This window comes from Tiliqua scincoides, chromosome 4, assembly GCF_035046505.1.
Source record: "Tiliqua scincoides isolate rTilSci1 chromosome 4, rTilSci1.hap2, whole genome shotgun sequence".
NCBI classification, from domain to species: domain Eukaryota; kingdom Metazoa; phylum Chordata; class Lepidosauria; order Squamata; family Scincidae; genus Tiliqua; species Tiliqua scincoides.
Window position 1 is genome coordinate 118,937,327 of NC_089824.1, and position 25,553 is coordinate 118,962,879.

Here is a 25,553-nt window from a genome sequence, read left to right on the forward strand (position 1 = left end):
TCCCAAAGCTGGTGACCAGAGAAGCACTGCCAGGGTTAGGAGTAGGTGCAAAGACAGGTGAATGTGTGAGATCTCAGGGATAGGGAACCATGTTTAAAGGGCTGTAAGTGTAGGGGTGGGGCTTTCTGGCACCCTCATGCTGCCACTGACCATGCATTCCATGGCCTCTAGACAGTGCGAAGGAGGAGAAAGAAACTATACACACAGCCGTTGTCTTCAGTGGCAACTGAATTTCTTGTATGACAACTATGTGTGCAAAGCATTTGAAATGTATTCTATAAATCCCAGAATGGGTCCTTGAGGGTCTTTTCCAGGACTTGTTCACATGCAGATATATTACTGCTTTAGATTTGCCCTAATTTAGTAATCACTATTAACGTACCACTGTGTCTTGGGGTCAGCTATAATGGTGTTTTGAGGAAAGGTAAGATTCTGGCATTTAAAGTTGGATGTTTAGAACAATAATAAAATACGTGTCCAAGCTGGGATGATGGATTAATTCTAGGGGATCTGAATTACTTGTTACTGAATTCCTAGAGCGAAATACAATCATTGGGCTTTAAAAATAAAAATCACTGATGCCTTTTCCTCGGATGAAATAAAAAATGGGACATAACTCAGAAAAGGATGATAATGTAAACATTTTGCGCATTGGAGATAAGCAGCTCTTGAAGCAGCAGCATGGATTTGGCAGTATTAACAAATTTACCGTGCTGGATTTGTCCGTATTAGCTCTGCTGAATGGCAGAAAGTTTTGATAATGTCGTTTTATGGACATGCAAGTGGTGAATACTTTCAAATTACAGTGTTAGCAAAGTGTTTAACAGATCTGTCTACCATTTCACATCTGTAAATGCCTACATAATTTGAACATTTAGCGGCTGGTACCTGTTTGCTACCAGACTCTTAAGCTAGATGCCTATAAATGAGCAGAAAGTAGTATTTTTTTACAAGGCATAAATGTCTGGCAGGGAAAGCAAATGTGAATGGAATGATTTAGATAACCTTTCTTGCCAAAAGGCCACAGTTCTGGCAAGGATAAAATAGAAGCAGGTAATTGTCAGGACAGAAGCCAGGAACCTTCCTGCCTGAGACTTGGATTTAGCATATAGTACAAGCCTGTGCATGTCTACTCAGAGGAAAGTCCCATTATGGGCAATGTGGCTGATTCCCAGGTAAGGTGTGGTAGGATTTTAGCCCTATTAAACCGTGTGGAATTGTCTGTGCTCAGGCCTCTGAATCCTCTTCAGGAACTGAAGGGAAACGGGGTTTCCAACAATCATGCCCAAGTGTAAGTCCCTTGGGCCCAGTAAAAATTTGTCACACAGGTTCCCTTCCTTTTCCTCTTTCCATAAAATACCTTGTCTGTTTTGAAGAAAACAAAAATTAGAGAATCATTTGGTTTCTTTTCCTTTTTAGTTCCCTGGGTTTAAGCATCTTGGTTTTCTGCCTTTCTCCTTTGTACTTATAGCCCCACATAGTGCCAATGACAAATTGCAGGAGACTCTGGGGCCAGTGGCGTAGCTAATGATTGTGTAGCCTGGTGCCAAGCTCAAAATGATGTCCTGGAAGTGATGTCACGCCTGGGCTTTTTAAAAAGTGAAAACTGGAGAAAACCCACCTTCCCCCAGCAGCTCACCATCCACTTGTTCTGCTACCTCCCCCCAACCAGTGGCATAGCTAAGGCACCTATCTCTTCCTGGGGTCAAGAAGATTTTGTAGGCCCCTCACCCCACTACAAAATGGACTCAGCACTCCTGGCCATATATGGTAGTATGGTGTGTATATGTCTTAAGTATACAGAAGTGACAAATGCTCTTTAAACATGGTTCCCAATCCCTGAGATTGAATGCACTCTGGTGGCTAGACACCTAATTCATATCTTCACATCTCTTCGGTAGCCTGAAAATCCAGTATTCCACTGACACACGCTGTATCTTGGAAACTCAACAGTTCTATTCAGACATTGTGTTCAACACAGGCAAAATCTGTTTACAGGGTACATATGATTGTTGATTATCTCTATGGGTATATAGATGGGTGAGGGCCCAATCCTATCCAAATTTTCCAGTGCCGGTGCAGCCGTGCCATTGGGGTGTGCACCGCATCCTGTGATGGGGAGGCACTCCCAGAGACCTCCTTAAATTATGAGAACATCTGTTCCCTTACCTTGGGGCTGCAGTGCAGCTACACTGGAGCTGGAAAATTGGATAGGATTGGGTCCTGAATCAAGGAGGCACCACACTTATCTCCCGTTCCATTGCAGCACCTTGGGTAGCCCACATCAGCAATGCCTAGTGATGGTGACCCATCCCTCTGGGTTAGTGGGCATGACTCTTACTCTGCCTAGTTGCCAGAAGCCACACTGCTGTGTGCAGCTCCAGCAGGAGTGGAGCCTACAGGCTGCTACTGCACTTATAACTCTCATTGCCAGATCTCTCTGCCCTCCAGTGAAGGGCCCTCGCCCTAGCTGAAATAAAAGGGACAGGGGAGGGGGGGAGAGAAAGGAAAGAAAAGAATGATTTCTAAAAACTAGCACCCTTTTTCCTGGCCCTAAGGCAGGGATGGCCTTCCCCCCACAGAGAAGGAAACAATACAGCTAGCTGGCTGTGCCTCCAACTGCATAGGAGGGGCTATGCCAAGGATCATTAATTCCCTCTTCTTCTACCAGAGAATATGCAATGTATCAACAAATGCAGAGTAATCCTACCTCCATACATCCAGGCTTCTAAATGGAATGTTCATGTCATGTGACCTGTTATGAACATCGTGGAAGAGAGCAAACCCAATGGCTGCTTCCCCATAGGAAGGGAATCACTGGACAGGTAAGGATGTGAAGAATCACCCCCAAGTATGACAAATCAATTAGTGTATTTGTATTTGCATTCTAAACCGCACATGAATTCTAACAAGGTGATGTGAAGAAGTGGGATATTATTATTATTATTTGTTTTTCAGCAGGAATTGCCTCTTTGTAAATGCACTGTGTAACACCAGGGTTGAGTATAACTTAGAAGTACAAACTTCTAAAACTCAGGGTTGCTTGAAAATCTCCCTATTCAGGTCCAAAAATGTACTTGCTAGTCCTACAGTTGTTGCTGCTTTCCCCCAGTTTTACAACATCATAGAAATTAATCGCTGAAATAAATAAAAAAAAAGCTATTAAATGTGTTACATTTAATTTAATGGGGAATCATGTTTGGTTACAGAAGTTATTACCAGAAACATTCTGCTGAGTGTGATGTGCAGGTAATGTGAGGGCTTTTTAGTGTAGGCCATTAATGACATGCGCTATTAGAATGAATGTATAGTGTATCTTTGTTTTTAAAAGTTTTATAGAACTGCAGAATAGGATCCTAATCCTGCAGTGTCTCAGAGCTATATAGACAGTTAAACTACTGATTTGGCAAAAGTATCTCGACCTTAATGTGCACTTTTCCCTGCATTCAGCATATTCATAAAACCAGTGGACCCCAATCTGTGAGGCATGGTTTTCAGGAGCAGTGTGGTAGACATGCAGGGATGTCATGGGATGTTCACCACCAGGCAGTGAGCACGCAGTGCAACACTAAAAATGGCAGTCAGAAGCTTGGCATGGCATGCAGAGCTCTATGTACAAGGTTTTCACTGCTGGAAGGGTGCACCTGCCCATCCTGAGCCTCTTACCAATGTTTTTATGGTTACTACATGGTCTCCATCACAGAAATAACGATTATGTCATTGCATTATGCATCATTGTCACATATTTCCGGTTCTGAGTGCTACAGATTCTAAGTGCTGCAGTGTGGAGAGTGTCATAATGGAGGTAGGTTTGGGAAGTGCTGATGTGGCCTGTAAGAAAATACAAGGCCTTTACAACAGATAGCCACATTTGGATTTTGGTGAACCCCTTCGCCATTGAAAAAGGAGACTGGATCATCACTTAAAGGATACGGGGCCTTCAGAAACGGCACTTCAGGAAGTGCAATGAGAAAGGAAATTGTACTTTCAATTTATAGTCTTATACAAAGCTAGTAAAGTGCAATGTTAAAAAGATTTTTCTTAAAATGTTAGGTTACAATCTAGTTTGCGTCCTCCCCTAACAAAACTGCTATGGGGATGGGAGGCCTAAAGCTACTCTTCAAACTTGAAATGCAGAGTATAATCCTGTATATGTATATCAGCTTTTATTGTGATGTCTGCTTCAAATGAGGGATTGCATTGTGGTTTATAGCTTTCTTGGTCCTCTTGAAAATGGCATGTGGTGCTGGGAGGGAATCAAGTGGGGGTTTGCTCTTCAAATGTAGAATAATGTCCTGAACATATACACAGAGTTTCATTTGGAAGTCTCAGTCATCAAGGGACGTATCACATTGTGTCATTTTTTCAATCTTTCTTGAGGGTTAATCTGGGTTTCATCCCTAAATGTAAACTGCTATGCATACAGAATGTGCACACTCTTCAAGGGAGGTATCTCATTGCCTTGTATGTTGCATTTTCCTTCTCCATTTGCAGTCAGGGGCAGGGCAGCATTGGTATATGAACACAAAACATAGAATCATGCTCTGGACATGTGTTGGAATTTTTCCTATGTGGAGTTACTGTGCTACAAGCAAGCCGAATGCCAAATCCGCTAGATTTGGATTCCTTTCCTTGGCCAATTTCTCCAGCCCCTTCCAAGTTACATTATCATATGAAACTTGATTCACGTGTTAAATTGGGATGCTCTTCCATTCATCTACTCATGCAAGCAACCAGCTAACCATGGAGCTGGTAGTTCAACTATACCAAACTATGCCTCTCCACTCAGGAGGAATTTGCAGTAAGAAATTCCCATTCTTCATAGTACGCTGTTCATCAGGATGCTATGCAGCAGGGATGAGAGAGATTTGCGGTGCAATACTCTGCAGGTCTATTCAGAAGTAAACCCTATTGAGTTCATTGGGACTTACAGTGTGTATGGTATGCAACCTTGAGAACAGTCACTACCGGGCTAGATGGACAAATGATCTGTTTCAGTATAAAGCAACTTCATACGATTCAACTGTTTTCGTGATCACACTGATTTGCTTTCCTGCAAGATTATCCCCATTCAGTTTATTGAATGGGAAAATGGTATGTAGAGCATTATAATTCATGTGTGCATTATAATATGCGTGGACTGGTGAGAATAGTAGTGAAGTTTCCTGTTGGCATACAATCCTGTCTGGTTTGCTAGATCAAGTGTTAGTTTGGAGACCTGGCACAAGGACACTGTAATAGTTCATTTTAAAAATGTGAATGAGGTGATTTTCTTGCTGATAACTATTATTAAGAATTCATATTTTCCATGTTATTAGGTTGCTTATTTATAAAGGCTCTAGCGTTTTTAATCCCCATTTTTAGTATTAGAGGTCTTTTTAATTTTTTTTATGCCTGGCAAATGAATGGCGTTCAAGCCATTTTGGCTTTAATTTGATCAATATTTAATGAATTATAATTAGCAATCGCTCTTAGAGCTTTGCAGTGCAATATATTGGTGCATAATTTTAATCAAGGGAAAAGAGAGACTAAAATATTATGGCTGGAGAATCACTATAAAATCTATGCTAAAGAAATGTAGTAAGATTATTAACTGAATTAGCAATGTCTAATTTAATCATTTTTCTAGCTGTTCACTCCTTTTAAAAGATTACAACGCTTCTCTTGTTCTTTTTCTGTTTTTGTAAAAACCTAATAATTTTGTTTAAATAATTTATTAAAACCTAATGAATTCTTTAACACTGATGTCCAGAATGAATATGCTCCAGACAAAAAATGCTAAGCCTTGGTCTTGAGATCAGGAGGAAAACATTTTGTAATTGAAATGAGTCTTATTTGAATATACAAAAACACACATTAATATATGAGGGTTTCTTTCTTGTTTGCATGTATCACATCTCTTTAGAGTCATCTAAATGAAAAATGATATAAGCCTAATTGGAATTGCATAATCCATCTGATGGCAATCCAATCTTTAAAAAGTGCTTTCTTTTTAAAGGTGCTTTCATGTTGCAAAAAGATTTTCACTCTATTTTATTTGGTAAGAAGTGTCCTTCTTATTTCTAAGTTTCATTTAAAGCAACAACACCATGCCAAAGGCCTCCTTGTCCTTTAACATCAAATGATCTAAGCATTGCTTCCAGTTTTGTTTGTGCCAGTGGGGAGGGGGAATGATTAAAGGAGTTGGCAACCTTCAGTCTCGAAAGACTATGGTATCACGCTCTGAATGGTGGTTCTGGAACAGCGTCCAGTATGGCTGAAAAGGCCGATTTGGGAGTGACAATCCCTTCCACACTGGGAGCAAGTGCAGTCTGTCCCTGGTCTGTCTCCCTGGCTGTGGGCCTTCCTTCTTTGCCTCTTTGCCTCAGTCTGTTGGCCAAGTGTCTCTTCAAACTGGAAGAGGCCATGCTGCACAGCCTGCCTCCAAGCGGGCCGCTCAGAGGCCAGGGTTTCCCACCTGTTGAGCTCCACTCCCAAGGCCTTCAGATCCCTCTTGCAGATGTCCTTGTATTGCAGCTGTGGTCTACCTGTAGGATGCTTTCCCTGCACGAGTTCTTCATAGAGGAGATCCTTTGGGATCAGGCCATCATCCATTCTCACAACATGACCGAGCTAACGCAGGCGTCTCTGTTTCAGCAGTGTACACACGCTGGGGATTCCAACTCGTTCCAGGACTGTGTTGTTTGGAACTTTGTCCTGCCAGATGATGCCGAGGATGAGTCAGAGGCAGCGCATGTGGAAAGCGTTCAGTTTCCTCTCCTGTTGTGAGTGAAGAGTCCATTACTCGCTGCAGTACAGAAGTGTACTCAGGACGCAAGCTCTGTAGACCTGGATCTTGATATGTTCCGTCAGCTTCTTGTTGGACCAGACTCTCTTTGTGAGTCTGGAAAACGTGGTAGCTGCTTTACCGATGCGTTTGTTTAGCTCGGTATAGAGAGAAGGAGTGTCGGAGATCTTTGAGCCAAGGTACACAAAGTCATGGACAACCTCCAGTTCATGCACAGAGATTGTAATGCAGGGAGGTGAGTCTACATCCTGAACCGTGACCTGTGTTTCCTTCAGGCTGATTGTCAGTTCAAAATCTTGGCAGGCCTTGCTAAAATGATTCATGAGCTGCTGGAGATCTTTGGCAGAGTGGGTAGTGACAGCTGCATCATCAGCAAAGAGGAAGTCACGCAGACATTTCAGTTGGACTTTGGACTTTGCTCTCAGTCTGGAGAGGTTGAAGAGCTTTCTGTCTGATCTGGTCCGGAGATAGATACCATCTGTTGCAGTTCCAAAGGCATGCTTCAGCAGGACAGCAAAGAAAATCCCAAACAAGGTTGGTGCAAGAACACAGCCCTGTTTCACTCCACTTCGGATGTCAAAGTGCTCTGATGTGGAGCCATCAAAGAAAACAGTGCCCTTCATGTCCTTGTGGAAAGACCTGATGATGCTGAGGAGCCTGGGTGGACATCTGATCTTGGGGAGAATCTTGAAGAGGCCGTCCCTGCTGACCAGGTCGAAAGCCTTCGTGAGATCTATGATCAACAACTCTGCACCATGCAACAGAAAACAGAAAACTCCTGCCCTAAAGCTGGGCACCTGGAATGTAAGGACAGTGACACCTGGCTTCCCTGATGACCTGCAAGGAATAGACGATGCACGCAAAGCAGCTGTCATCGACATGGAGCTGAGCAAACTGCAGATGGACATCGTTGCCCTCCTAGAGACGAGGCTGCCAGATTCCGGATCTGTCAAGGAGAGAAATTTCTCATTTTTCTGGCAGGGAAAACCACCAAACGAAACCAGGATTAAAGGAACAATATTGTTTAACTACTCAAGTATATTCATGAGGCATGGAGGGAGGGCTCATGAAACTGGCTTGCAAATTCATGTGACAAACATGTAACTGAATGCTCTAACATTGCATGATTCATTTGCTATTTCCCCATTTTCCTATCAGGTTAAAAAAAAATTAGAAGAGTCACAAAATCCTTATTCTCATGATCTGCCCCAGTCAAATTCTGGGTCATTAGCTGTGACTTGTCATTGTTTTCCATAGATCATAGAATCTTGAAGTTGGAAGGGACCCATATGGTCATCTAAAGGCACAATCCTGAGTTGCCTTTGGATCGACGCAAATGTGCTCTAAAGCATGTTTGTGCCTCCTTGAGAGCTGGGGAGACTGGTGCAAGGAGGTGTGCCAGCCTCCCTGCATTGGAGCAAGCTCTGGGAGAAATGAGTTAGTGCCAGCACAGGCAGGGCACCGGCACAGGGGTCTGGGGAGGGCCAGGGAGGTGGGGTGTTCTGGGGTGGGGGAGGGTGGGCAGGCTGGGCCCAGGAGGGAGGTGGAGCCAGGATCTGGCACTTAGGCTAGATCCTAATCCCCCTTCCTGGAGGCCCGGCCTAACACTGGGCTACTCAGATCTGCGCCATCTCTTTAGGTGGCACAGATCAAAGTAGCCCTATTACTGGGGGGGGGGGGATACCCAATTTCCCTTACTTGTGTTACATGGGGTAAGTGGACTTGATTCCACTTGCCCTGGGTTGTGCCACATCCAGCCCAAACCTTGTACTAGATACAGCGCAGGACAGGCGACCTGCTTTTTCCAGCGCAGGATAGGATTGGGCTGTAAAGTGCCTTATACTAAGTTGGGCCATAAGTTGATTCAGCCCAATGCTGTCTACTGTAGGTGAAAAATTGATGATCTCAAGCAGAAGTCTTTCCTAGACCACCTGGAGATACCAGGGATTGTACCCAGCACTTTCTGCGTGGGAAGCATGTAATCTAGCACTGAGCTACAGTCTCATTGTCCAGTGCTCTTCATGTTTAACTGAATGTAAGTTCACAGCATAATGACTGCAGTTTCCAGTTATGGCTTGTCTGTATGAATCAGGGCAAAAAAACACAACAACCCCACCACTGACAGAAGTTTCACATCACCTCAAACACAGTGCTCCTTGACTGAAGAGGTTTACAGCAAAAGGAGTGCAGAAATTTTGTGAGATTTCTCTAGTCTCATCAAAACTCTGAAGTGAATATGTTGGCCTGTGATTGGACTGCATGCTGAATCCACAAATGCGCAGCTGATCCAAAATCTTTAACATAAGGAATACAAGGCATAGATTTTGCTTTCCAATATTGTCAAACTTTGGAACTAGAGGGCCACAAGTGTAAAAGGCTGGAACAGGTCGTGTGGTAAGGGCTTTTGCAGTCAATCTTGCTCTGTTGGAACAAGGGAACTCTGCTTGAACTTTGCTGGTATATTTGACCTGCATCTGCCTCACTGCATCCAGGAACATGCCCCCTGGGAGATCAATTTTACAGGGTCATATTGTGCTATGACAAAAATACTTGCCTGAAGGCAATTTTAAATCAGGCAATGCTCTTGAAAAGTTGTGAATGGTAGCAGAGCGCCCATGCATGCGTAATGTTGAAAAAGTCCTTGTCATTTGCATTGCCATAGCCTACATGCACTGCCAATCCTGGTGGTATTTGAAATTGGCCCTACCCTGAGTGGGAGAGAAGCAGCTGCTTCATGCATGGTTAATCCGGCAGAAACCCCAACAGTCTCTAAACATTTGGTGACATTCTTGAAATGTATCATTGTTTTGAGAGACACGCAAGTACGCACACTGGGGTAGAAACAGCAACAGACAGTAGCTTAGGTGCTCACTGAGGAAAAAAATGACTGAGAGAGGGTGAACCCTCCCTTGCTCACTTGTGTGGGGTGCCTTTTCCTTGCAGGTGGTCAACTTTCTGATGGGTCTTTGTATCTGGAGTCTTTCTTTGATGAATGTTATTCATCAGTGTGTCCTACACTTATTGATAGCCTTGGCTGTTTGCTATTCCTGAAGTGCGCTGTCTTTGTGCTAAATCAGCATTTCCCAGACAGTGTGCCGTGACGCTCCAGGGATGTCCCCAGCGAGCTCTTCTCACTGACTCTTCTGGGTGCCGCTATTTTGAATCACACAGAATCTTGCAAGACTGCATGTGATTCAGGATGGCGGCATCCAGGAGAGCCGGGGCAGTGGAGCCACCGTGACAGAGTGCCCAGGCCAACAGCAAGTTTGTAAACCGCTGTGCTAAGTGTGCTTTTGCCAAGTTCTTCATCACTCCAGTTCCCACTTGCGGACTTACATTTCTATAGTCATAAGGGTAGAATGGTGCTGCCCCAGGCCCCACTCACAGCATTGGGGAAACAGCATTGGAACCATGCCCCTGTTTCTGCCCTTGCTGCCATTGCCCTTGTGCAGGGGACGCACCCCCACCTTCTTCCCACCTTCTTTTCCACAGGTAGAGCGAGTGGCACTGTGTTTCATCAGCAGAGGAGAGGCAATGGCAACCCTGATGATGCAGTTGCCTCAGCCCAGCCGTCGTTGCCTCCTTCATGCATGAGGGGGGGGCGGAGAGAGAGAGAGATGGCAGTGGTGGCAGTGGCAGAGGTTCTCTTACCTCATCTGCTGCCGCATTCACCTCCTTGCTTGTGGGTGAAGAGACAGTGGTGGTGGACTCAGAGGGCAGCAGCCAAGGGCACCTGTCTCCTCTTCCACCTCACTTGTCAAAAAATTACAGCAGCAGTTGTGGTAGCAATGGCAGAGGCGGCAGCAGCATGAACACTCATTGTGACTCACTGCCACTGCTGCCGATCCATCCCCAACTCCCCTCTTCTCTGCTCCTTCCTCCTGTCTGCATCCCACTCTTTTGAAACAAAGAAGCTGGGCAAAGTGGATGTGCTTCTGTCAGCTTCTTATTTCAAACCATAGAGCAGCAGAGCCAGGAGAAATGGCAAGGGGGCAAATGGGGTCAGGGGAGGGAGTGGTGGCTGATGGGCACAGGCTGCTCCTTGTTGGACTGCCCTGCATGAGTCTTGAAAGCTGAGGCTTGTGTTTCCTTACTGGTGTTCATATACTTGTGCTGCTGGGCCACGATGCTTAAAAAGCGAATTGGACTCCTGTCCAGCAGTGTGGCAGAAGAGGAGATGAGGCTCACGGCCCAATCCTATTCAACTTTCCAGCACTGATGCAGCCATACCAATGGAGCATGTGCTGTATCGTGCAGTGGGGGGACAGTCACAGAACCCTCAAGGTTTGGGAATGTTTGTTCCCTTATCTTGGGCCTGCACTGTGGCTGCATCAGCCCTGCCCAGTTGGATAGGATTGAGCCCTCATTTGTCTAGGACTCTCCAGTGATAGCAATGGAACTGGTCATTATAAAACCTGCTTTGTTGGAATAATGCTTTGGCAGCATGAGGTATGAGACTAAGGGCGCAGTCCTAACCAACTTTCCAGCATTGGCATAGCTGTGCCAATGGGGCATGTGCTGCATCTTTCAGTTGGGGGGGCAGTCATGCAGGCCTCCTCAAGGTAGGGCAATGTTTGTTCCCTTACCACAAAGTTGCATTGCCTTTATGTCAGCACTGGAAAATTGGTTAGGATTGTGGCCTAAGTTACAAGAAGCATGGAATTCTGGGTAAGTTCCTCCTTCTCCACACCTCTGCTCTGTCCACTTTTGCCCTTGTGCTCACAGAACAGTGGTGGCACAGGGCTGTGCTGCTATGAATCTATGGTATTCGGATAGAGCAATATTTCATGCTGCTAGCATAAGGAAATTTCAGAATAATCCACTAATACCACCTTCATCCAGTCAGCACCATTGGAGAACAGGACTGGATAGTTTTTGTTGCAAATTTGTTTTGTATTATGCAGACTTGGGTTTTCTTCTGTTTCCCAGATTTCGCTATTCCTTTTCAGCAGAACAAATGACTATGTTGTAATATTATTAATGTATGCCAAGTACAACTTCCTTATCTGACACTATTCATCACATACCAATTAATCATGTACCAAAGAACCCAATATCCTATTCGAAGCACAGACCAATAACTCCTGGTGAAATTAAATCATCTTTCAGAAATATTTCATTCCTCCAAGCTAATAATTCAATGCAAATGGATTTCTAGAAGGATGACCGGGGTAGGTTATGTGATCTTTCCGTAAGGTTCTCCATCTTGTTAAAACAGTCTCCCACATTCTAAATTGACATCTGTTTATAAATTGCTTTTACTGTTGAATAAATAGTAAAACAACAACAACAAAATACTTGTAGATCTGATAGCCACTATTGTGTAAAGGGTAGTGAGCTGAACAGTAAAGTGGAAAGATGTAAATTCACATCCCTGCTTAGCTGTGAGGCTCACTGGGTGGCCTTGGCTTGACCTACCTCACGTGGTTGTTGTACAGATAATGAGATAAAATGGGATGTCCTGACTTTCTTGGAAGAAAAGTGGGATAAAAATTTCACAAATAAGATTTGCTCTTCGGCTTGGAAGAAATGTGAATCCATATTCGTTATAATATTCATGGGCAAAAGCTAAGGTTACTTCCTGTCAGAAATGTTGTGTGGTATATGTACACTTTATATACTTGTGGGAATACCTCCAAATATAAGAGAATGGATTAGGCATAATGAGAGAGTCACAAAGTTCCCAATTTCAGGCATGTGGGACTCAATTCTGGGGCTTGAGTGCAAAGGGGTTGGGCATTTGGAAGGGAAGATCAGAAGGCACAGAACAGGCAAAATACCCCTTTCTCCATCCCATTCATTTATCCTCTCTTGAAGGTGACCCCTTTCCCCCTTTCTGTTATCCCTTCAAATGTGAGAATTGCTGAGTAAGCATCTCCTCAAACATGTCTGTCATACAAGTATACTCTTCAGGCATGCCAGGGGGAGGGAGCAGGGTGGGAGGGAGGCGTGTCCCAAGGAGCTCTGCTCCTCAGCATCCAGAACCTCCATGTTGGGCTGCTGGCCCAACATGAAGGCTCTTGATTCTACGGCGACGACCCAAGGGTTGCTGTAGCATCTACTAGCCCCATTGTGGGGCTACTTGCCTTACCTGGGAGGACTTTGTCCCCTTCCCCCAAGGATCCACCGGTGGCTGTCCTGTTGTGTGCAGGATGCCGCGGCTACTGTTTTGGTGCCACAGCAGTCCTGGCACAACAGGCAGCTCAGGTTTGGGCTGCCCCAACCTAAAGGCAGATTTTGAAAAAATTGCAAAGAAGCACGAAGGTCCATTTCAGTGCTTATCCTAAAATGCGGATTTAAAGTGAATTCCCCTTTCCTGATTTTAGAAATGGGTTATGTCAGAATACCAGTGCGGGGGGGGGGGGCACCAGGATGAGGTCTCTTGTTATCTGGTGTGCTCCCTGGGGCATTTGGTGGGCCGCTGTGAGATACAGGAAGCTGGACTAGATGGGCCTATGGCCTGATCCAGTAGGGCTGTTCTTATGTTCCTCTACTACACATCTCTCCTGGGGTCCCTCATCCAGTGAAATGAAGTTCACCAGCTCCTGTCCCTGAGGGGCATGATCCTATGTTTCAATCCTAACAAGTAAATTCTGCCAGGTTTGATTTCTGCTGTCACTGTAGTATTGTGATGTGGGGACCTGGAGCTGGGAGGAATGCCAAATTGCAGTGACAGGAATGATTTTCACATACCGATTTGTACAAACCACCCATTTCTTGGGCTGCAGGCTTCTCGTGTTACTTAATTCTACTATAGACAGCTATGCCTTTCAATTACCCGAAGCCTGAAAAGCTGTCCCCTTCAAATCAGACTTAATTACCACTGATCCCCAAAGCTCATAAGATAAATTAATATTTTCTTCTACAATCTTTGAAACTTACTTCTCCAAGGAAAGAACACCACACTTTCACAGTGACTGTAAAAGGTGTGGTTAATGTGCCATATGCGATTGCACTTTTTGCTGTCTGCGAACTCTCGATTTGCGTGCACAGGTGCGAGACATTCAGTTCAATTACCACTGCCACTTCTGTTCTGAAGTCAGGTTTACATAATAAATAATGAAGCCGAATATGTATTATTCCTTTCTGAATCAGGATTGTCAGAGGTGTAATTTAACCCCTGTGTTTTCATGCAAGTGGCAAATTAATAATTGATTGTGCCCAATTAATATGCTAATTTGCTGACATCCAGAAGCTCGGGTGCCCTGCTGCATTGCTATCCAGGCTGTTGTAAATTTCTGAGGTAGAGTCTAGAGGAGACAGCAACTGGGTGTGTATCCAAAGGCCACGTTCTAATCCACACGCAGAACTGAGGGACACATTTGTGACAGCATTGTACCCCTGGGGAGCAAAGGAATCATACCCCACAGCTCACTTGTGCACCCTCAGAGGAAGTCTGTTGTCCACCTGCCCAAAAGCACATGCTCTGCTTTTACAGTAGAGCCTCCTCATCACCGCCACCTCTGGCCAAGCCTCAGAGGAGTGAAAGGGAGGAGAAGGAAAAACTTCCTCTCTGACCCCATGTAACTTCCATGAGCAGTCACCCTTTCCCCAACACAGAACCCAATCCTATCCAATTTTCCAGTGCCAGTGCAACCAAGCCACTGAGGCATGCTCTGCATCCTGTGGTCGGGAGGCAGTCACAGAGGCCTCCTCAATGCATGGGAACATTTGTTTCCCTACTTTGGGGCTGCATTGCAGTGCTGGAAAATTGGATAGGATTGGGCCTTCAGTCAGCACACACAACTCTGCTTAGGAGTAAAAGATATTTTATCACAATTAAGCAAGAGTTAGCAGGTACATCAGGAGCTTTACCACTCATCCTGCTTCAAACCCCAAGGGGAGGAGAGCTTTTCAAGGACAAAAAAAAGTATCCACAGCAGCCAAAGAACAGAACGAAGCTAACTAGTACTAGCTAGTACTACTTTATTTGTAAAGTCTAATCTACATTACCCAAGCACAATATTCAGGTCCATTTCAGAGTTCTGGGAGGCAGCGTTTCCTATGGATGATACCAAACAAAAGGTGCACCTCAGTGATAGCCCTTGTTTTTATTATTATACTTTATTTTTATTTACTTTTTTAATAGCCATTTTCATGGAACTGCACAAGGGGATCAGGGCCGATTCCTTCCCATTGAATCTGCTGAGTCATGCCACCCAAACAGAACCTTTCCATGTACTGTCCGTAGCCCAATTGGCATAATATCAAATTAGATGCATCTGGGTCCTTCTTGGCCAAGTTGTTGCCTCAAGACTATTCAGCACCTAGTTATAGAGACTTCTGCTCTCCCTCCATTCACTTCAAAGTCAATGGTGGTCCTGGGCTTTTTCCCACCTGGGGCTGCCACTCTGTTTGCTGCCCCACCCCTGCCCCACCCCTGACCTGGAAGTAACCACTGACCTTGCGGTGATGTCATCATGGAATTGTGCTGGGAGTTCAAGCCTCTCCCTGTGCTATTCCATGCTGCTCTGGGCTGCCCTCCTTCTCTCCTCCAAGGAGAGGAAAGGCATGGTCCAGTGTTGCAAGGAATTGTGCCTGGAGTGGCTGCCACTCCAGGCATGCTGCTGCTCTGGGCTGCATCTTTCGTCTCCTCCAAGGACACAAAAGATGCAACTCAGAATTGTGCCCTGAGTTTTGGCTGCTCTGGCCATGATTCAGCGCCTTTCTGGGCCTTCCTCCCTCCTCCTGGGGAGGATTTGATAGAATAGAATATGATATATTTGATAGAATATGATATGTCTGAGCTGTCCCTACTCACTCATGTTGAGGGATGTGTGTAAAAACCAAAGCAAGTGCTCGATTTCTGAGGGCCCTGGAGCAAAGCTCTGTACTAGGAAAGTACAAAGCACTTGGCTGGATCAGACCAATCTAGCTAAGCATCCTTTATAGGAGGAGAGGTGGCCTAGAGGAACACTTGTTCCCTTACCTTGGGGCTGCTTTGCAGCTGCATTTTGGCAATGAACTGGGAGTCCAGGGGAAGGAAGTATTTCACCATTTTCCTATAAGATGCAATTTAAAAAATGATGTCTTAATGAGGGAAACGCGCACACATTCCAAACAAGTGTAGCTCTAACCAATTCATTCGCCAGAAATCATCTCAGTGAATTTTGTTATCAAGCCTACGCCAAACCATTTCTAGGTAGTCAACTATATGCTGAGCACTTCTTGTACAGTTGAGGTGTGTCTTTGGTGTTCAGTGATAGGTGACGCTGATGTTTGCTGACATTGAAATTTGATTAAACTTTGGACGCTTGACGGTTGCTACACCAGGAGTATTTTTGAAACTTCAGCACCAACCTAATCAAATTCCAACTTTCTAGGTAAGCATACTCTCTGTATCTTCCAGGATGATGCTGACATTAGACAGGAGAGGGCAATGATGTCATCTGCCCCTTCAATGTGGTTCTTCCTGTTTCAGATATTATCAGAGTGGTGTGGAACTCTACCAAGTCTTTGGATCCCTTCTCTGTCTCCTTCCTTGACTCCCCACTCTCATTTTTCTGTCCAACTACATTTCCATGTTTTCCCTTCACTTTGTTTCATCCTTCTACTCTTTCCATGCCTTCAGTCATACCAGAGGAGTAATCTCACCCCTTTGAGACTTCCAATTGCCACCTTGAGGCTCAAGTCTCACAACATCCAATCCACTCATTGCATTCAGAAGAGGAACTCCTTGAAGACCTAACTGGCGGTATATTAAAGTTGTGGCAAGAATAAAATCTGCCCTCTACCCTGACAATGGGTGATCTAGCCTATAGTGAACCGTGGTGATTTCATCATAATGTATAAGGCCCTCCCTGTACACATAGCCATTGTAATGAGTGTGGTTGAGTCATCAGTGATAGGTCTATTCTCATGTTATTTTCAGTGCTCATAGTCATACAGTCTGTGTACTGTATTGTTGGTCTATACACAAGCCCAGATATATGCGTGGTTATTCCACATGTGTAAAGCAGTATCCATGATCTGTACTCAACCTCTTTTTAGGGTTCCAGTTCTTGTGTGGACTTTGACAATGAATGCAAGTGCAGTCATTCACATGAAATGTACACACATGTCAATGCATACCCTAGTATGCATTTAAAGCATAATGAGTTTATAAATCTTAGAATGCGATCCGTACCTGTGAGTGTGTGTAGAGTCCCAGTGTTTGCCCCAGAGACTCAAGAACTTATCTTTTCCCTCACCCCAAGTAATTCACAATTCCCCAAATAACCTTTTCTCCTCTTTTTGCAACTATAATAGTAGCCTCTCATGAGCATATCTTAAAGAGCCAGAAACAGACTAGCCATTAACTGAATTTAACAGAACCATGCCCACTTACTACTTTTGACTATTTTTTCAACCAGGTTCTTTTTTTCTATGTAAAATGAAGAAAAAGGGGGAAAAAACCTGAGCAAGAGATTTAAAAGACTTTTTTGTAAAGTGGGCTTGTCAAATGGTCTTTAGGCTGCCGTATGGAATAGAAAAGATACCGCAAAAGTGAGCGACTTTGCCTTCAAAGTTACGTGTAAAAGAATGAACTGTTGAGAATTGAGTTTGCCCCCTGAGGTCAAGCCAATAAAAGTCCACACTTTGCCACGCTGGAAATTCTGGTTTTCTTTATCAAAATGGACTCTCAAGGAAAAAAAAAGAGAGAGCCCAATTTCAGATACTTGGAAAAACAAATTTCATTGCAAAGCCATCAATAATCGTGGGGGAGGGGGGAAGAATAGCAGTCTAATTTACACCTAACCTTTCCTTTTAATGATGAATGGATACTATTTATGTAAACTGTTTCTTCTTCGTTCTGGCAGGAAATGAAATTTGAATTGCAAATTTTACAGTGGTATGTTTTAGCGGGTGACCCTTTCCCCAATCACAAATAAAAGAAAACCAATTACATTTGTAATAAAGATGCTAATGCATTTCTTGTTTCTAAGTTGTTTTTCCTGGAAATGGCTGTCCTCTCCCACTCCCACATCCCTCCTCAGCATTTTGAAATCAGGAATTACGGAAATGGTGTTTTCTGAAATGTTGGAAGACATGTAGGTACGTTTGTGATTTAATCACAAGGGCCACCTCCACTCTCATAATGAGAAACAGCATTGATAGGGAAGTGATTTCGTGCTGCAAATGTGCTGTGATTTTTCTGCCATTTTTCTTGGTATGAGGATAGATTTCCTTACTGCCCAATCCTGTCCCCTACTACTCTGAATCACACAGCTGTGTCATGGAGGTGTGTGCTGCATGCAGTGGTGGTGGGGGGGGAAGGGGAGGAATCAGGTGGTCTGCTAAAGGTAAGGGAAAATGGTTTTCCGTTAGCTTTGTGCAGGCCCCCTAATGGCCTATGTGGATCTATATAGCTGGGACAAATGCAAGGAGACCTGGGGGTGGAATGGGCTGAAAAATGGGAGCTGATTCAACATGCAGCCAGATCCACTCCCTTTCCCCCAACACACTCTTATTTCCTCCCCTGAACTTAGTTTCCTCCCATTACTCACCCTCCCCACCCATTGCCCACTCCTGCTGCCCACTCTCTTCCTTTCATAGCAGCTAAGTACCCTGGTGGCATGCTTACGCTGGTGGCTGCACTGCTTGCATCAGTGAGACATCTGAAGACATCAACAGACAGGGCCTTAAAGGTATAGTCTCATGGTGACTGAAGCATCACTAATGACTAATCTTGTCAGTCACCAGCTCTCTAAGGGTCTATTAATCCATTACCCATAAGGGTTCCATTAATCCAGCATGGAAGCTGCTACATTGTGGTTCTTTCCATGCTGCTCCAATAATGTATGGAAGAGAAAACCATGTGGGTCACTGATGTGGTTCCTTCCCATAGATAAATTGCCCATGCTCCAGACAGGACAAACTGACTTGGAAGAAATCTGACCATGGGGATTTTGCCCATGGTGTTTTCATGGTGTTTTCTTTACAAATATTACCAGAGCTTCATGAAAAGAATTGACCCTATGAATTGGTTGACTTGAGAGGGGCAATGATAGTCAGAGAAGCTGCTGAGGTACAGAGTTCTGTTAGCTAGTAGGCAGTTTAATATCACAATGGTTGAAGAGGGAACAGGATGGGATGGAATAGAATGGGGTGGGGGAGAACAAAGGTTAAGGCATTTAGAGGTATGTGGCTGTGTAGAAGGAAAAGGTCAGAAGCAATAGAGGGACTATCCCTTCTACATTTTCAATCATAGTTTAGCCTTCAGACCTAGAAAATGAATTGCACAAAGCATAAGAGGTTTAGAGGTAAAAAATAAAATAAAAATGGAAAGTACTGAAACTGACAACTTAAAGAAATCAGCTGAGAAATGGAATGGTACAATAGTGATACAATACACTCCCTTAATTGTGCAGGGAGCAAAATAAATCAAGAAGTAATTACAAGTTGAGATTATGAGAAGGGAAGTTGGTGTGTAAGAAAGGGGAGACATGCAATGCCAAAAAAAGTGTTAGGGTTTCTGCAAAGTGTTGCTGTACCTGTTGTCCTTTGGATCTTGTATCATGTACCTAAAGAGAATACAGGGGAGAATCCAGCTAAAGGCACGCATGTCAAAGCTCTGTTGCTCTCTATGGGAAAGATTTCAACTTGTGTGTTGTTTTCCTGCTGCCATCACTGGCACTCAAAATACCATAAGTTTGGCAGGCTTGTGTCCGTCATTTCCATTTGGAATGGGTGTCTTCGTATTTGGAAAACATGCCACAGTGCCTCTGAGGGCACTGACTGAGTGACAATAGGATTTGTGGAGTCTGGCAGTTCAGGAGAGCTGGGACCCTGGGGCACACTTGATCACTTAGAGTGATGACAAGTTCCATCATTGTCTTTTCCTACTTGCACGCCTTCCTTTATCTTATCCGGCTCTATTCCACTTCTGGAATTGCTTGGCTAGATGTTGACAATCCAGTGCTCTCCTTCTTATTCAAAGGAAAACTGGCAACTTTGGTTGAGGGTCAGTTAACATATTCATATAAGATTATTGGTAATTGCAAACTTCATTTATTTAAAACACAGCTTTGTCTCATCCCCATGAATCACATGTATGGAAGCAATCTAACCAGAAATCCAGAGTTGGTTGCCAATTCCTTTTAAGTGTACATGCTGTTGCTCTGTGTAATTAGTGTGCGGAAAGGCCCTAAGTTTGCTGACTCATGCTCAATAGCATACTAACAAGGTGACCAACGGTGCAGCCTACCCTCTGCAGCGATCTGGGTATTTCCTGGGCTTGCTGCAGCGGGTGGAGGTTGCTCACTGCTCACCAGTTGAGGCAGCGAGCGGTGCAACATTTCGCCCACCCATCCTCCCTTGGGTCCGATTGTCTCCTAAATGGAGCCACCTAAATGGTATGCATTGCATCGTAGTGGGGCTGACACTATGACACAGGTGAATGACATTGCAATGTCACCATGTCACCCCGCTCCAGGCATTAGGCCCTGGGGCACTTCTGCTCATGCTGCAATACTATACACATTTTCTGGGGAGTAAGTTCCACTGAACACAATGAGACCATTCTGACATGCACAGGATTGCACAGCCACTCAATAACTGCACATATAAGTCGATATTCATTTTAAATTAGTTTTGCATATTGAAGTCGCTTTATTTTCATAGCATATTTTATAACATATTCACCTTGTGTATATTATTCATCGTCGTTGTTCGGTCATTCCGTCATGTCCAACTCTTTGTGACCTCATGGACCACAGCATGCCAGGCCCTTCTGCCTTGTACATATTATTAGTACCTTTCTAAATGATACATTGACCATAAGACAGTTTAGTGTGCAAAAGCTTATGCAACATTGCAGTGCTTGGAATACTACGGGACTCTTTGTGGTTTGTGGTTCAGCGTGTGGTTGGTCTGTGGAACTCCTTGCCACAGGATGTGGTGACGGCATCTGGCCTGGACGCCTTTAAAAGGGGATTGGACAAGTTTCTGGAGGAAAAATCCATTATGGGGTACAAGCCATGATGTGTATGCACAATCTCCTGATTTTAGAAATGGGCTATGTCAGAAGGCCAGATGCAAGGGAGGGCACCAGGATGAGGTCTCTTGTTATCTGGTGTGCTCCCTGGGGCATTTGGTGGCCTGCTGTGAGATACAGGAAGCTGGACTAGAAGGGCCTATGGCCTGATCCAGTGGGGCTGTTCTTATGTTCTTATGTGTGACAACAGATAGACTCAGCTGTGCTTCTGCTGTTAATTCCATGTGTGTTCCTTTTCTTCAACAGAGGGAATAACCCTGCTAACTGGGAAAAGAGGTTGTGGTGAATCTATTATATTTAGCAACATGGGGAGAGCAATTGTCCCAATTCTCCTCAGTGTAACATATTTTCCAGTGGCTGTTTGCTGTGTTGCCCTTGTACCTTCTGGTTTTTTGATTGTGAGCTGGTTTGGGATCTGGATTCATTTTTTCAACTGTTCTGCTACGGAGGCCAAATTGTGAACTTTTTTTTTTTTTTTTGCTGAAAAAAAATATTCCAAATTAAAAAAAGCATGTAGGAAATAAAACTTATTCCTTGTTTTGCACTGAAATTTGGTAATTGTTTCACTGCAGGGTCTGGGAGGACTGTTGTAACATTTACTAGCATTGAACAGGTTCTGCAGACCTCTGCTGAGGGAATTATTGACTGGCTGCTTGAATCCCCTCCCCACCGTTCTTTGCTAACTGCGAGTCCACCCATGCTAACTGAGCTGAGGTGAATGGGCAGGCACATCAAGAGGGCAATTCAACAGTCCCAAGTTCTCCGGCAGCTTTGTTTATTTCGTCCTTCAGGGTTGAAGCGAGATGGAGAAGAAAGTCATCGTTTTCCTCTTCTACACTTCACACCTCTTGTGTTTCAATTGCGTGTAGTGCTGACAGGAGAAGTAAGAGCTGGAGTGCTGGAAAGAAATGCAATGTGGCAGGTTGAGTATATCAGCCCTGTCCTCATAATACTCTGCCTGCTAACCAGAACTGGGCCAGATATAGCAAATCTACACATGTTGAAATTTAGCTGATTGAAATGGCTTTGGCTTAACACGAGTGTTGGGTTGCTTACTGTTTTTATAAGGATTCACATCTGGAAGCGGAATGAGTGCCTAGATGTCTGATGATTTTGTTAGGAATCATGCCAGCTCTGGCACTTCTTACAGATTGAAGCATCACAGAACTCAGAATTGGGTAAGGAAGTGATCTACAGCACAATCCTATGCATGCCTGCTCCCAAGTAAGTTCAATGGTGCTTACTTCCAGGCAAGTGTGCATAGGATTGCAGCCCTAGTCAAATCAGGAGTCCAGACCCAGATTATAAGGCAGCCCAAAGCATCTAGTCGGGGGGGGGGGGGAAAGATGGTTAGAAACCAAAACAAGTATTTTAAAGCAGAGAGGAAAAATAGGATTCCTGCTGTTGTTGGCCAGCTTGCTAGCAGCTTCCTCTTCCTTCTTGAAGCAGGGCTGCTGGGACACAAGGACTGAGCCAAAGGGTGTGCATCTGAGCCTGGCTGTTTATCAATCCAGGAAGCAGCAAGGCTGCTGGACACTTGGTGACTGGCAAAGGATTGCTGGCAAGGGCACAAGCTCAGAAGATTCATGTATTAATCAGAAAAGAGGGACTTGGAGAGGAATGATGAGCGCAGATATTAAGTTTGCATTTTTTAAAAACGTGTCTTTTCATATGAGTTGCTAGACTGCAACCTGGCAGTGCGCTCGCAATCTTTGCCTCCATGGATGAGATGGGAATCAAAGCAGCCAGGGATCCTCCTGCTCAGTGCTTTTCCAGGACTTTCATCTACCCCACGCCCATTACTGGCATAGCTGGAATCCTCTCTGCAGCTGGTAGAGGAGGCAGATGAAGGGACTGAGAGAATACAGTGTGGGAAAAGCAAATCTTTGAGTTCTAACTCAGTCACTGTTTTTCAGACATGATAGCAAGGAAGACCAAGTGATCTGTGGCATGGTCAGGATCAATTTATATGTGGTGTCAATCCTACCGTTCCCTCCATAATTGGAGCACTGACTTGTGCAAGAGTGATGATCTTTAGATCTGACAATACTCTCACTGGAATGAGTGCCAAAGCCACTTCTGGAAGCACTTATGACCTGGGCTGTAAGCACAGAAGTCGTTTAAGAGAGCCCTAAATCTATGTGGCCTCTGGGACCAGGAGAGGCAAATTCCAATCAATGGGGGAAATCCTTGTCAAACCACTGGCAAATCCATAAGACCTGCCAATTATGTCAATTCAGTATTCTCTGGATTTGGCTTTAGGATTTAGGACCAGAGAATGGGCTGGTTCTGAAACTGCAGGCTGAAGATAAAGGAAGTTTAAAATATGAAAGTGCCTTGTATTGTGTCATTTCTGAGCCCACCACTAATGCTGATCATGAGCACAATGTCTTTCTGCAGTGATAAATGCTGTTTTCTCTCTCTAAATACATCTGTCTCAGGGAGAATCTCAGATTATAGCATTTTTTCCGTCCAACACTGAACTAATGGTTGACATGGTGGTAGGGCTTTGAAGCAGTTCAGCGTGAAGTCAGGGGTTTTCAACACAATCTTGTGGCCCTGTTATATAATGTCTCCACAGGGCTTAATAAAGTCTCAGATGAGGCAACTGTTACCCTGCACATGCCCAATCTTGTCTGATCTTGGAAGCTAAGCAGGGTCAGGCCTGGTTAGTACTTAGATGGGAGACCTCCTGGGAATACCAGGTGCTGTAGGCTTATACCATAGTCTTTTGAGACTGAAAGTTGCCAACCAGATGCAACTAACACCATAAGCACAGTCCTTTGGTAGTTTGACCAAGGTGTCGCCCTTAATGTATGCCTGGACTCATAAGCGCTCTGCTAAAAATGGTGTTGGTGAGGCGCTGCAGTGAAACTTTGACTGATTTCTTTTTGTTTGCAGAGAGACCTGGAGCTGCTTAAATAGTTTATTAGAACATCTATTTGGGAAGCTAATCTTGTTAGTTCACTAATTGAATGGTTAGTGTTGGCACTAATCATGACTGACATACAATTTAGATAGTGCTTCTCAATCTTTTTCAAGAGACACTCAAATGACTGTGACTAAAACATCCACCTGAAAACAGAACTTGTATGCTTGTGTGTGCCTGCATGTGTGTGTTCGAACAAACATACATGTGCACATGTTTACATATTTGGTAAGGGCCAATCTCTCAAAACAGGTCATTTTCACATAATCTGCCAAGGTACACAAGTTTGACTGGAAAGAACTGTCAATGTGCTTGTGAAAAATAATAATTCAGACTTACAGGAGGGCCAGGAATCTCACTAGCCACAGTGACAGGTCCACTGTGAACCAGCCCTGAGCCATGGCAGAGCCAACCTTGAGAAGAATCTTGTGTTTTCCCGCTCCCAGCCCATGCCCAGCAGGTTGCATGAACCTAGCATTTGTTGACAGACTCACACAACGGGATGGGAGCTCGCTTTTACAAGATTGTGAAAGCCTTTCCCCTTTTTTGACAACTAGTTGCTACAAGAGTGGTGTGGAATCCTGGCACAATTCCTCTCCTTGGAGGAGAGGAGAGATGCAGCCCGGAATGGCACAGAAACGTCCTAATAGTGGCTAAAACTTGCTGCCACTCGGGTGCGATTCCATGCCTCACTGGGCTACCCAGCCCTTCCTCCTTTCCAGAGGAAAGACACAGCCTAGAGTGGCACGGAACCATGCTGGGAGTGGCTACAGCTTCTGCTGCGATGCTGCTGTGGGAGGAAAGGAAGTGGCTGCAACTCACAGCCACTCTCAGCTTCATTCTGAGCTGCCCCCTCCTTCAGGAGATTTTTCTCTTAAGATAAAACACGAATGGCTGGGTGTGTGTGTGTGAGGCTGGTGTTCCCATCCTCCACATGCATGGCTCCCAGGGCTTTTGCCCTCTTGCCCCTCCCGGTAGGTCACTGCTCATAATAGTACCTGCAGAGTGAGGAGACATGACAATCCACTGATTTTTTCCAAGACTAGGCAGGCTCAGAGTAAAAAAATATAAGAGATTTTATTTAAAATTTAATTACAAAATCAAATGCCCAAGAGAAAGAGTGAGAACAATTGACTTTGGCAAAAATAGGATTGAATTAATCTGCACTAGTTACTGAAGTGCAATCATACACATGTCCAGCAGATGGCACTGGTGCTGCAGAATCTCATGCATTCATGGTTTAACTCTGCTTTACTGGGAACTTTGAAAGAGCTTGTAAAGCAATAGCGTGGTGTAAAGAAGATAACCCTAAAATCAACATAAAAGTTAACATTGTGATTAATAACTGTCCTATTTTTGTGTATGGATGATGGAAGCACCAGTCCCCCTTGCATTCCCGGGTGCTGCTGGATCTCCCTGGCTGGAGTTCCCTGCCAATCATGGAGGAGGAATGGAGAAGGAACTTCCCCCTGCTTTGGAATTTATCATTCAGCTGGAATTATATCAACCTGCTTTCTAATTGGAAGAGTGCCAGCTGCTGACCAATTGCCTTGAAACCAAACAGCTTCAGCAGTAAAACACTTCACATTTCAGACTGTAATCCCCCAATCAAGCCTGAATTTTTCTAGTGCCAGATTTGCATGCAACAAGCCTTTGGCAACACTGCTACGATAAGCATTTGTTAGACTGAAAAAAATGTTGGTGAGGATTCAGTAAGGAAATATAGTGGTCAAATGTGGTAGATGGTTGGCGTGTGTTCTATTAGATGCTGATAATTATTAATTTACTTCAAGCGTTTTGCTTGATATGACTAGCTCCATGTAAGTGAGAAACAACTTCCACTTTAGAAGGAAATGTTCAGG

At 44.4% G+C, this 25,553-nt stretch overlaps 1 long non-coding RNA gene and 1 pseudogene across 2 annotated transcripts in view; both read left to right on the forward strand.

Annotated features, from left to right (window-relative positions):
• The window catches only part of LOC136648904 (uncharacterized), a 150,017-nt gene that overhangs the window by 42,653 nt on the left and 81,811 nt on the right, over positions 1–25,553 (forward strand). The window lies entirely within an intron of this gene.
• LOC136650047 (5S ribosomal RNA) lies at positions 23,366–23,479 on the forward strand (annotated as a pseudogene).